The sequence below is a fragment of the Rhagoletis zephyria genome, unplaced genomic scaffold (genome assembly GCF_001687245.7).
Source record: "Rhagoletis zephyria isolate East Lansing unplaced genomic scaffold, Rhagoletis_zephyria_1.1 Rzeph_scaffold_00336, whole genome shotgun sequence".
In the NCBI taxonomy this organism is placed as follows: Eukaryota; Metazoa; Arthropoda; class Insecta; order Diptera; family Tephritidae; genus Rhagoletis; species Rhagoletis zephyria.
In genome coordinates, this window is record NW_016157420.1 from 156,702 (window position 1) to 171,033 (window position 14,332).

Here is a 14,332-nt window from a genome sequence, read left to right on the forward strand (position 1 = left end):
TATTTTAACTACATTGCATTTGAGTATGGAGAGGCAACTATCTGGAAGTATTTTACATAAAAAATTTACTAAGTATTGCCCGGTTTGTAGTTGCAGTTAAAGAAAACACATGAAAAGGCACGTCGAAAAAATTTAAATATTTCAAAAACGGTGACACTTTTACCTGAAAATTTTTTGTTTATCAGGGAGCTCACCCCCCCACCTACCTTCCCCTAAAGTTTGGCACGTTACTTCTGGGACACCCTGTATATGTACAAATGTGTTAATTAAACGAGATCTTCAGCGACCTAGACTGAATTTTGAAAAAAATTTCGCTTACGTTATTTTGGCGGTTAGGGCGGTTGGCTTCACTTGGCGTTTCCAATTGGCATCCCCATATCGGGCCGCATTTATCCCCAAAAAATCCCCATTTTTCTTTTAAATCCCCATTTAGTAAGAAATAAAAAAAGCATGTATTCACATTAGAGGGCTGCATGAATGCGTTCAAAAAGGGCTTATGAATTATTCATATAAAAAACGAATTAATGATTTTGGCTTCAAATTTTTTTTGAATTTGAGTGAATAGCTGTTGGCTGATATTTGTGTCGACATTACAATATTCAAACAAAGTGAATATAAATTGAATTGAAATAAATTACAATTTTTTGTATGAATATCCAAAAATATTTTTTCTATGCACATATGTACAAACATGCATATGTATGTATGTATATATGTATTGCTGCACTCCTATTATATATGAAAAAAAGTGTTTGTAGAAAAAAACTTTTACCGAAATGAGTTTGGATGATTTGAATGTTTTCTTTTCATTCATTCACATTCTTCCATTTGAAGATAGAAAATATAAAACAAAATGAATATTCATAACTTACAAAATTCCAAACGCTGAGTGTTTTGTATGGGAAGTAAAATATTCAAATCTACTGTACTCTGTTTGGCTAGAAGTTTGAATGAATTCATGCAGCCCTCTAATTCACTACTATTATTGCACTTTTTGAAGTAATGCTTTTTTTGCAAATGCATAAAATAATTTTTTTCATTTTTTGTCAGTGCCATCAGATCTGTACGATTCGTTCTATATTCGAAAATTAAATGACTGATCTGTAGACAATGGAGGTTTCTTTTTTTTTAGAGTTGCCACCTGTTAAAAAATTAAATTAAATTTTTTAATAAGTTAAATGAATTATTAAGAGATGGGTTTCAATCGAAATGTGTATGAAAATAGTTTATTTCTTAACTACATGTAGAGGATTGCCAACTGTTAAAAAAATCAAATTCTATTAGAATTAAAGGAATTAGGTTATTGAAATAGATAGGTGTCACCATATGGCCGTCAGACGAACGGGGTTTAAGAAGGTTTTAGCTTGAAAATACTACGAAGAGGGTTGCCACCTATTTGTAAAGTCAAATTTAGTTAAACTGAATAAATAGTTGTGTCAAACCAAAGGGTAACGACATCGAGTTTGTTATTTTATTACAAATACATGCATTGCCAATCAGTGATTTGGACTATGACAAATTTTTTTCTGATACCCGTATTGATATACATATTTCAATTATATTATGTCCTTAATTAAAGTGATGTTGATTTTTTAAACATGTGGAAACCCTTCTAAATGTCATTTGAAAGTAAATAAATTTCAAACCCATTTCAATTGATACCCATATGTAATGTCTAATTCATTTAACTTATTAAATAATTTAAAAAAAATTTGTAACAGGTGGCAACCCCGTAAAAAAAAATTAAACTTATTTGCACATCTACAGGTCAGCCAAAGAACGAACTATATGTACATACGTAAGTAAATGCGACAATAACCCAAATTTTCAAATTCAAACTGCATTTACAGTGAATGTATGAAAGTTATCAAAAAATAAATTGCGTTTTTTTAATTAAGCATCCTCAATTTTACTAATGAGCGAATTTTCGATTATATCCGTTCATAATATTTTTTTTTGCCCACATTTCATATGGAAGGGAAGTTTATTTGATTTATTTCATTTATAGATAAATTAAAAAAATATACTAATAAAAAATAAAGTTAAACACATAAAAAACCCGAATTTATATTACATCGGAAGCACTGCAGAGCATATCAAAATAGGCATCGTCGAATCGACGAGCATGGGCCTTAGCCTATGGAAAATAAGAAGTGCCTTCTAGGGTTAAAGCACTTTTAAAATCTAACGTATTGAAATCGGATAAAATTTTTTGAAGCTGAGCAGTCTTTTCTCAAAACGTCGCATCCCTGTATATATATCTTCGCTACTATAAGTACCTATGTTTTTATTTCCCACTTAAAGTCAGTCAATTGAATTGTTGCACATAACCCTCTTTTATAAAAGCACCACGTGAGCAGAAATTTTATTTCAACGATGGGTGACATATAAGTTCAAAATATATTAAGAAAATGAGCCAATTACTCCACCCATAGATATACGTATAAAATCTACTGATTGAAGCATATTCACGCATAATGCCAATTTACTAACAGCAATGGCTACAGTATTGATTTAACGTACGCACGTCTTAAGCATTTCGCATAAAACACTTAACCATATGGCAGAAGAAGTTTCCATGCTTAGCGAAATTTCCATACTCATATTCACATTATTTCAAATGTGTAATTTCCTCAAACTTTTCGACCCAAAATATGCAACGATCAAAATGTATTGTTAAAATTCAGTGTTGTTGCTCTGAGCGTTACTTAGTATTAACATACATACGTTATACTTCAAACTCATATGCGCATACATACCTACTACCTCGTATGCAGTGTGACCAATTATACATATTCACTCTGATATTCAAGAGCAATCAAGTTGCATAAAATTTGCGAAAATGTTTCAGCACAAAGCTGCCATAAATGGCAATAACAACAGTCGGAAAGAGTTATTATATGTATGCACGTACACATACACTCATTAATAAATATATACATACATAAATATATACATACATAAATACATACATACATATATACATATGCATTTATATCAGTTTTGATAATTGCATTTTCCAATTTCGTATGAAAATGTAATTCAAATTGTACTTTTTATACGACCAAATAGTACCAAATTTTGATTAGTATTATTTTTATAATAAATATTTATTTATTGAGTACAACTTGTATAATTATTGTTTCTAATTAAGTATAAATAGTTGCTAAAAATTTGGAAACAATATTACCTTTATTTTATTTACATAAAACTTTACACTGCTACATCAGTTATTATGATTTTAAATGCATGTATTTAAGTACAAAATTGTATATAAACATAAAGATGTATGACCTTATTCAAAAAAATAAAGTAGGTTTAAAAAGCTTTATTAAGTGAAGTTTTCATACAACTTTCAATTTATAAACCTTTTATTAAGCTATTATTAAAGCAGTCTACATATATTTTACAAAGTTGCCAGTAGGTTCCAAAATATTACTAAAATTGCAAGTATCTTCGAAAGTATTAGGCCTACATAGTTTGGTATATGGACCTTTTTTGTAGAGAACATTTTTTTTTTACCACTTGAACTTTGATAGATTTGGGCGAGCCTAAGATATTGACCAAAAAATTTTTGGTTATTACGTAAAGATTCTAAAAGAGCGCATTTTCGGCCCACGGTAATACACAACCATATACTTACATAGACGTGGTGCAAAATCTAACAATTTCCAAGTAAGTGGCAGAAAAATATGGAAATGCAGTTTCTGACGTTCCGAAACATAGCAGTGTACAAATACGCTTCCACCCTCAAATTAAGAATGCTTGAACGTATATATATGTATATGCAGCTATGCATGAGCATAATCTTGTGGCATGTCTGCGATTAGACATCTGTCCTACCAACATTTGTCTATGCAAATGGAAGTGCAATCCAGTGGTTAGAAATAAAAGAAATCATGCTTTTGTATGATTTCACTTTGTTGGTAAATTATAGTCAGGCACTCCACAGTTGCCACTGTTCTGGTTACTTCTTTTACTGGTTGCTATCTGCTGCAAGAGGTTTACTTATTCGAGAATAATGCGAAAGTATTGTTTCATATCCAAAGGGTATTTGTACATATGTATATGTAAAGCATAAAGTGTAAGTTTTAGAAAAAAAATTGCATCAACAATGCGAGCTGGGTAAGTCTGCAGTATTTCTGGTATTTGTATATTCATATTGTTGAGATTTTTTTTAAATAACGTTCCTTGAAAGGATATATTCTTCAAATGATAAACCAAGTCAGTCAGACAGTAAGAACAGTCTTGGCAATTCGAATCGACTGCAAATCCACATTATTTTTCCCCCCGAAAAAGTAAGGTTCAATATTTTTTCTAACAGCGATCGCTTTTCGGCAGGCAATGGAAAACCTGCGGGGGTATGTGTTCGACACAAAAGGCTTCTCTTAAAAATATTTCATCACAAATTCGAGGAGAAACTCGGCCAAACACGCAGGAAAACCGTGAGTGAAATTGTTCGCTGCATTTTTTAAACCTCAATTGCACAAAACACGGTAGCTTGGCAACACACAGTTGACAACAGTCGTTGCTTGAGCTAATCTGCTCTTTTACCAGACTGCCAGGCCACGTGCTCACTTTGGTGAATACCACTAATCTCAACTCAATATGGAGGAAGTATTCATTGTTGTATCATTCTATTATCGATATTGATTGTAGCTTCGGTTTCTTAAAATTATTTCTACTTTGTTACATCTATAATGCGAATGTATGTATGCACATAAAGCACTCTACATATTCCACACGCTCACACAAACATTTTTTTTTTTGTTTGCTAGCATTCTAAATATTGGACATTTACAAGTGCTTAAAGTCAAAATAGCAATCAAAAACTGCAATCGCACACTGTATATTATTCACTTGCTGAGACAGCCGAACACAATCTTAACTCAAAAACAAAAATATGTCTATATGAATTTTATACATTCATTATTATACATATGTATATCTAGATACATACGTATGTATGTATGAATGTATAGGAGCTAATCCCAACAGCAAATAGAAAGTTTTAGCCTTTGATTGCAATTTTGCCTGCAAATTTTAAATGCCAATAATGAAAACTTTGAATTTGAACGTAACTCAAACACACACTTATACATACATGCATAAACAACACAAATTCGGTTGCATATTTGAGAATGTAGGTTTACCGTACTGGATATGTAGTATGTACATTAGGGTGGTAAAACTGCTCTTCCCCTAGGATTTTTCTATACCGAAAGAACTTATACCTTTGTTTTTTTTTAATCAAAAAATATTTAGAGGCCGTTCAAAGCGCTCAAAGTCTTCGATGTATTTTAAATGAAGAGAAAAAGTTTTCTTAGAAATGGTATGGACTTCCTAAAAATCAATATGTTTCTCTTCAGGAGACTTCATATAATATTATCCAATTGTTTATTTAACCATTTTCAATTACTAACTATTTTTATATGATCCTTAAAAACCTCAAATGGGTTGTATTTTTTCCTGATCGAATATGCAGGCTGGTGCTGAAAAAATTGGGTCCTATGGTCCCAGGTACTCAACCAGTCTATCACAAATCTACACCATTCTGGACACCTGGGAAATGGGGAGAGCGATCCCATTGCTTACACCTGAGAAACAGGCCAGCAAGGGAGAGTCTCATCATCCGATAACCCTAAACCGAAACTACCCCTCTGAGAGATCAGTCCTAGTAACGCAGGATCTGTCAAAGGCAATTGACACCGTCAGTCACTCCACGCTACTAGAAAATATTGATGCTTCCTCTCTCCCAATGGGGCTCAAATGGTGGTCATCTAATTATGCAGCAAAACCAGCAAGCCGAGGAAAATTAAAGAGGGGGCTCCGCAGGGGTGGTGTCGTTTCCCCTCGGCTGTTTAATTATTACATATCAAAGCTCCCTCAACCGACAGAGGAAGTCTAAATTGTCTACTATGCTGAAGACTATTCGATAATAGCGTCCGAGACTGGAATTGATGACTTGTGCTCGAAAGTAAACGGTTTCCTCTCCGAACGTTATTGCTTCTACACTTTCTTACGAAATCATCGGAAAAACTTTTCTCCAGCTGGACGAAGGAGGTACGAATGCAGCTGGGAATTCACGTCCATGGCGCACAAATTACGACGGTCAATAACCCGAAAACCCTCGGAGCTACCTTCGACAGTCTGCTCTCCTTCACGGCGCATGCAACGAACTGTGAAAGCCGTCCGACGTGGACAAAAAAAGGCTTTGTCTGCTGCAGGAGACTCGCACCACAATAGCCTAACTTCGCTGTGGATATTTCAGCAGCCTAAGAGTGTACCTGAACAAAGTGAAAGCAGATGTACCCACTAAGTGGCCGGCATGTTTAAAGTATTCATATGACTCACGGCACGGACTGACCCTGTGAAAGTTGCGCACTTCCTGGGTCGCCGAATGAGCTGAGCCTAACGACAAGGTTTGACAGACAAGCCGATGTAGGCAAGGCTGAGTGACAACAACAACATTTAGCAGACAGTACATACATTAAAGTTTCCAAAATCAATTTTACTCTTATACTTTGGGGCACTCTGATGTACATACATACGTACATATATATGTACATTAGACTGCATCACCAAAAAAAGTTGCGGTTTTTCCGCCGGGATTACAAAATTTATCATATTTTAAGACGTCCACCAAAATATTTCGTAAAAATATTAAGATTGAAGATTAGATTGAAGATTGAAGAAATATAAGAATTGAAAAATAGTTTCTTAAAGAACTTTTTGAAAAAAGTCCCCTCAGATGACAAATTAGATTAAACTTAAAAAAATCTGCATTAAAATATTTAAAAACCTTTTCAACGGAATCGTAAGAATAAGATTTTGATGCTGTTTTTTACTTTTTTCAAAGATTGGTTTACGAAAAAACTTGAATAACTGGAACAAAAATGCTCTGATTTAGACTTATGGGATCTCAGTAGAAAGATATTTTCACACTGTTTTTATTTCTGACCAAAAAAGCGTCATTCGTTTCCCATCTTGTTTTTTCGAATACCAACACATCTTAAGTAATTCAACTTTGAATGATATTCGTTCATCCTACCTTTCTCTTCCATCCTTTGAATGAGTTTATTAGCAAAGAAATAAACAGGGTGAGAAAATACCTTTCCAATGACACCACCTAAGTCTAAATCGGAAGCATTTAGGTTCAGTTATTCAAGTTATTCTTATACCAATCTTTGAAAAAAGTTAAAAAACAGCATCAAAAATCTCATCATTATGATTCCGTTAAAATTTTTTTTAATTTTTTTTAAATATTTGTATGCAAATATTTTAAGCTTAAACCTTTTTCTCATTTGAGGGGATTTTTTCAAAAAAAATCTTTAAGAAACTATTTTTATTCATAAAAAACTCCATTTTTGGAGGTCCAGCTCGCTTAAATCTTAGTATTTTTCCGAAATATTTTGGTGGTTGTCTTAAAATATAATAGATTTTATAATTCCAATGGAAAAATAGTACCGATTTTTTTTTGTATGGGGAGTGATGCAGTCTAATGTACATATGTGCAACCTTAATAAATATACCTACATTTATGTACATGCAAAGTGTTCGCAAGTGGCAAAAACAAATACATTTCATTTGACTTTATGGTATTTCTTGCACAATTTTATTGAAATTGTAAATTTTCCACTGCAATCACTGCACGGAAGTTTTTGTTATGTAGTTATTGTTGTTAGAGTAAATGGAAGATAGCAGTTGGCCTCTTGAAGTTTCGTTAACGAAAATGCTAAACGGGAATCTTTGTTAGTAGAGCGAGTATGACAAACAACAATGGCAACAAATTTTGGCGTACTCACCCACATGAGGCACTCTTACCAATGTGTATGTATGTATGTGTATAGTGTATACGAAAAATGCATACATATATGCATCTTTGCAACTTAATGAATACTGCAAGTGGTTTGGGTAGCTGGTTGTTTGTATGCCTGAGTGTGTATGTTCATATTAATTTAGTGAGAATACACAAGTTTGAGCATAATTTCTGCTAATAAATTGCTCAGCCCGTTTTTCGGCGATTTAAAATTTATTCATTTGAATTTGTGGTGATTAAGATAAAAAGTTTACTTGCCTACATATTGTTATTTTTTTCACACCAGGGAAGCAATTCCAATATATATGTACATGTCTCTCTCTTTTTTAGCTAAAGAAAAAAATAAACTGGAAGACATGCAACACTTTGCCGCTTCAATTATAAACTCTTTACATTGCGAACCAAAATCTTAATAAATCGATAGTTTTTCGCAACATTGACTGCGCGCACTTTATTGAGTTTAATAGCACAGAAGTGTTTCTCATAAGTACAAAAATGCGATAAATTATACTTCGATAAAGTCATTTCCAATATTTTATTTTCGCATCGCATTTCACTATAAGCAATTGTGCTAATTGACTTTGCTGCATATCATATACAGGCCGACGCGAACTGCGATTACAACTGCATACATAAATATATCCATGAATACATACATACATACATATAGTATATTTAATTGCAGCAGAATTATTGCATGCCACTGTGTAATAAAAGTCACATATGATGAGTGAGATATGCCAGACATTCGCGTATTTGCTCTGTGTCGCCAAATATACATAAGTATACGTACATATGTATATGTGCTTATGCAATTATACGTATGCGCCAGGGATGTTGCGAATATTTGAATTCGCATTCGTTATGCGAATGATTTGCATAATTTTACGCATTCGCATTCGACATTCGCATTCGCATCAAATGATACGAATGTTTTGCGAATGCGAATGTGTACATGGGCAGAGAGTCTACTCTAATATTATTGAAATCAAGGATGCATTGTAGCGTTATTTTTGCACTTACCAAAAAAAAAAAAAAACAATCGTTTCTGTTTAAACAATTCAGTTTTTTTTTATCGTTTAGGTAATTATCAAAATAATTCTACATATTTTGGTTTTTAACGATAAGAAATTCAATCGTTAACGTTGAAGCTGTAGCATGCATTAAAGCGTTAGATGTTAACAGTGCACTGGCAATGGTATACAACAACCACTTTTCGTTGATTTATTTGTTTCAATCTTAGCGATTGTTGATTTAAAGCGAACCTCCATAGTATGCGTATTCGTATGTGCAGTAAAACCGCTCAAGTACCTCGCGAAAAATTTCACATTTTTGAGATACTCAGGCGGGATGGGTACTTAAAAGAACCCACTTAAGTACCTCGATGCGGGTACTTAAGCGAACATAATTATCGATGTAGTTACATCTTCTTCTTAATTTGCATAAATAAATCCTCGAATGAAACATGAACATATAATGAGGCATACGTAGTTTAAAACCAAGACAGTAGCATTATTTAAACGTATAAAAAAAGATGGATAAAAAAAATCGATAGAACAATGTTACGTCATTTTTACAAGAATTCAACCCTTTAAAGTCATTGATTATACATATTTATACATACATATGTACATACAGTGTTGGACACATCTATCATTTCGGAGCAAATTCTAAATGATGTTGTTTGCCACTTATGTTTATTTATTAATTTTTAAGATTTTTCATTTAAAACACAGTTCATTCCCAAAAAAAAAAAAGCCATATAAAGGGCTGTTTGCAGCTCTCAAGAAAAATGAAAAATTCATATAATATAACACACAAGAAATAGAATAGAAATTTTTTATTATCAAAATTTTTAAAAATCAGTTTGCAGCTCTCAAGAAAAAAATTTTAGAATTTTTATTTTTTCAGGAAAATTTATAGTCTAAGAGCCAGCGAACTGCGGACTACATGTAATTTACCAAAGCTCAAACTTTGTGCAGTCGAGCCCTAATACCTCCTCTATTTGGAAGGGAAACTAACTAAGCCCGGCAGCGGTCCATACGGCGTCACGCAGGTCGCAAAGGTAGCAAATTTGGACCAATTTCGAAAGTATTTTAATAAGTCTGCAATTTAAGTATATTAACATTCAATGTTACTATTAGTCGAAAATAATAATGGCAGACAATTATGGCGGTCATTTGATCGTGGCACACACTTTTGAAAATATCAACAAAAAAAATTATAATAATTTCAAAAGTATTTAAACATATCTGAAATATTATTATTTTACTTTTTGTAGTATTAGGAGTCTGTATTTATCAGGGCAGACATTCTGTCCGGCAATAACATGCCGGCAGAGAACGAAACCTAACCTATACCTAATCGAGCACTCGTACACATATAATGTACACTAGACCGATACGATAGAAAAAACTTTGCAAATTTAAAGGCTTACTTCAAAAGGATTTAACGGTTCTAAACATTTTCGTCCTTAGCGAGTCTCAAAAACACCCAAATTCCTGGTGAGTCCAAATCAAATTTTCTTCATAACTGTTATTTAACACTCGGTTCAAAAGCGTTATACATGATTGGAAAGCTAGTTTTGAGTACTGTTTATGTTTCTCAGATCATTTTGCGCTAGAATTCCTCCTTAACCTACTAAGTTCAAATAACTCAATTTCTACCCAATTAAATACGACTTTACTCTTTATATAATATTCACGTTAATAGGTAAGTCATACGCCATGGCATCCAAAAAAACTTTTGAATGGTTTACATGAGTGAGTAATTACGAAATTGTATTGAAGTAAACTTGATTTGGACTCTCCAAGAACGAAAATTGCATTGATTATAAAATCCTCTCAAAGTTATCTTTCAATTTAGGAGGCTAATTGCAAACTTTTTATCGCAACCAGTCTTATGTAGACTTACATCTGTTTTATCCGCATTCAATTGAATTTTCTATTAGGCATACAGCAGCTTATAAAGTGATGGATATTGAAATATTTAGTGCAGTAAATTCGAAATTCGGGCCGATTTATAAACAAGCGTACTTACATAGGTAATACTTGAAATTTTTATTTGCATTTCTTATTTTTAAACAAAAAGGAATACTTATGTGTACTACATATATTTATAGGTGCGTATTAGTTATTCATTAACTTCATCATCAGAACCACTTTCAATATACCATGGATTTTCGTTTTCTACTGAATCGGGTTCTGTAACAATAAAATTCGAATTTGTAAATTAAATGAAGCACTTTAAACTTAAAGTAAATTTATTATAGTGTTAAAATAAGCTTTAGGCTGCCATGCGTCTTGAGTTATTTGAACTTATTGATTAAGCTCCACAGATATCCTAGGAACATAAACGGGTCATGGCTTTATCAAGAATAAGTATGCTGAATTAGAGAGAACACGGTAGGATTATCAATGACCCCGTTAGAAGGGGAAAACTTTTTCATCCAGTGGAACAGCAGGATTATAGGAGAAGACTACGCACCCTCGTCAAACTTTGCAATACTTGCAGATATGGCACAGGTGGAAATAAAAGCTCATAGCATCCAAGGATATTATTACTTAACCCAAATGTTATCTCAGCGCTATTATTCTTGGCCTATGAGTAAGCAAGGTTCTGTCTGCTCCTCAGTCCTTTCAACCTAAACTAATCATTTTTACATTACAAACCGTTTTTTTATAGCAACACTTTTTTAGTATTGCTCAACTAGGCACTTGCTAGTATCTTAATATTTTCTAAACAATCTTTTAATAAAAAGCAAAAGAAGAGTAAGTTATTTTAATCTGGGGTCTCACAGCCTCCTTAAGCTAGGTGGTTATGTGACAACAATAAATATGTCGTTGGTAGGTAAGGGTTAAACATAATCCATGCCTACCATCCATGCAGCATTAATATTCGATTTTGCTTTGTAATTTATACTATTTATACTATCACAACAGCAGCTAAAATTAGCAAGAATTCTCATATTTTCATTGTCCTCGTATTCCAAACGTTTCGCTTTTCAATTAGTATCCAACTGATAAAAAAAAATATATGCATTCCACAGTAATGTAACAAGCATCAATAATGCGGAATTTTATTGAATTTAAATTTCTCACCAACTAAAGTAAATGCTTCACCCAATTGGACATGCATTCAAGCTTATAGCCTATACATTTGTAAAATAAATTACGAAAAAAAAAAATTTATTTTACAGCTGCAAAAATGAGTTCAATCTTTATTTTTAAAAACTATTTTCAAGCGTAATTTGTGTTCATTTTTCGATTTGCCGCCAGCATTAATTCAAACAAATTGCTTGTATTCAATGTACAATAGGTGTTTTTGTTTTACACGCATTCACGCTTACGCCTAAAGTGCATGCGCCTGAGACCTACACACTAGCCCGTAAATATATACACGTGTATATACCCACACATATGTACATATATAGTATCCCAGCAAAAACTTTAAATTTTTGTGGAAAGGACTATTTTTTGTATCAGTGAATTGCGTATACAAGTCGCCTCAATACAATTTTCGCATTATCGAAAATTAACGAAAAGGCAAGCGTTTGCTCTCGATCGGGGAAACACTGTTTGAGAGTAAGCGCTTACCTTTTCGTTTACACAATGCATTACTCCAACATGTACATGTCATTGGAGGTAATCGAATAAATGTCAAATTTGTCTCGAGGCGACTTGTACTGCGTTACTCCATTGATACAAAGTCCTTTCCAAAAATTTGAAAAGTTTTTGCTGGGATATGTTTGTATGTATACAAATGCGTGTGCACGCGAATAATCGTTTGGTAACAATGAGCATTGATAGCTTTTAATACGCTGTAATTTGTAGTCGAATTATGTTTATCGGTGTTGCTGGCAATTGTTGTTGTTGTTGTTGTTGTTGCTGGTCGGTGTCATTCGACGCAACATATTTTATTCGATGCCATTGTTATCGCATATAACACGGAAAACATTTAATATAGATTTGTAAGTACAAGTTAATGCATGTAATTTAATTTTACTTTGTTTTGTTTTTGTTATTATTTGGTCAGATGGAAATTATTATCCTTTTACAATTGTACTGTATGTACGTGAATGCGTGTAGTTAGATTTGTTGAAATTTAACTATTGTAATAAATATATTGTAGTGTTAAATAACAACAGTGTTTAGACTTTTGTAGAAATTTTCAATTGTCGTAAATTCGAAGATATACAGCAAGGTTAGTGTTGGGTGAATTTTTAAATTGCTTTTAATATTTGGAAAATTTTGCACACTCTAAATAAAAAGGTTAATTAAATTTGAAATTTTAAAATACCGATCGCACTAAGGGCCGTTTTCTCAAGTAAAAAGGTTTTAAAATTTATCCGCACTTTAAACACAAATTTTGTTCTCAAAAAGTGTGTTTAATTTAAACAGATCAATTTTAAACCCTACTTGAGTAAACGGCACTAAAAAGTATTAAAAGAACGTGGTTAGATTTAACGCCAAGTAAATGCGGTAAGAATTAAAAACGCAATTTCTTATTGGTTACAGAGTTTAATTTGTACATTCCACTTTTATTGAAAGTATAAAAATCAAATCCGTTTTTATCGCAATTGCCTAGCATACCAAACGAAAGAGACGGGATGGAGAGAAACGGTAAGGCTGCGGATGAAGGGAAGCGGTGAAGGGGTAAGGCAGACGAAAAAAATGAAGAATTTTTCTTATATATCTAATTCATTGTTCTTGTTGAATTTTTTTTTTAATACAACTTTTAAATAAGAAGGAAAAATTACTGTGTGACTTTCTAAATGCAGAAAAAAGTGATGTTTGCATTCTATGGGAATAATGTAAATAAAGATTACAGAGAAACGAAGTTGCTTCCTACAAGGATAGTACAGCTCAGCAATTATGTGAGTATTTTTCTGCATAATACTGAAGAACGGTCTTAATATCAATTCGAATCTAAAACTATAACTATTGCTAAACTTGATCTTAATCTTAATCATAATGTTTGTTGTAATCTTAATGTGAATCTTAATCTAAGATTTAATCATAAAATTAATTTTAATCTTAATTTTAATCTTAATCTTAGTCTTAATCTCAAAATTTTCTCAATCGTAATCTTAATCTTAATTTGAATCTTAATCTTAATCTTAATCATGCTCAATCACCTCCGACATCTCCTCCGTTCTTCTGCCGCTTTTTCGTTTGTGCTGTCAGCTCTCTCATAGCAGTACCGCCTCTCTATCTCTCTCTCTCTCTCTCTCTCTATCATTCAGTACGTCAAACCGCCAGCCAGCGTGCAAAGGCGCGTGCGTGTTCGATTTAATGCATTCCAATGTGGTGTTTAACTTGGTGTGGGTAGGGGTAGCAGGACTTGCGCTCGACACTGAACTGGCTGGCCATTACCCAGCCATCGGCCATACCAATCACATAGGCCTCGGCAAACTTTGCGACCCAAGTATTCGGTATCTATTTAGAGCGCCATTCATTGAAGCTCTAAGAAAGGTGTCAAGCTGTAATACAAATTACCTAATGAAATTGGACA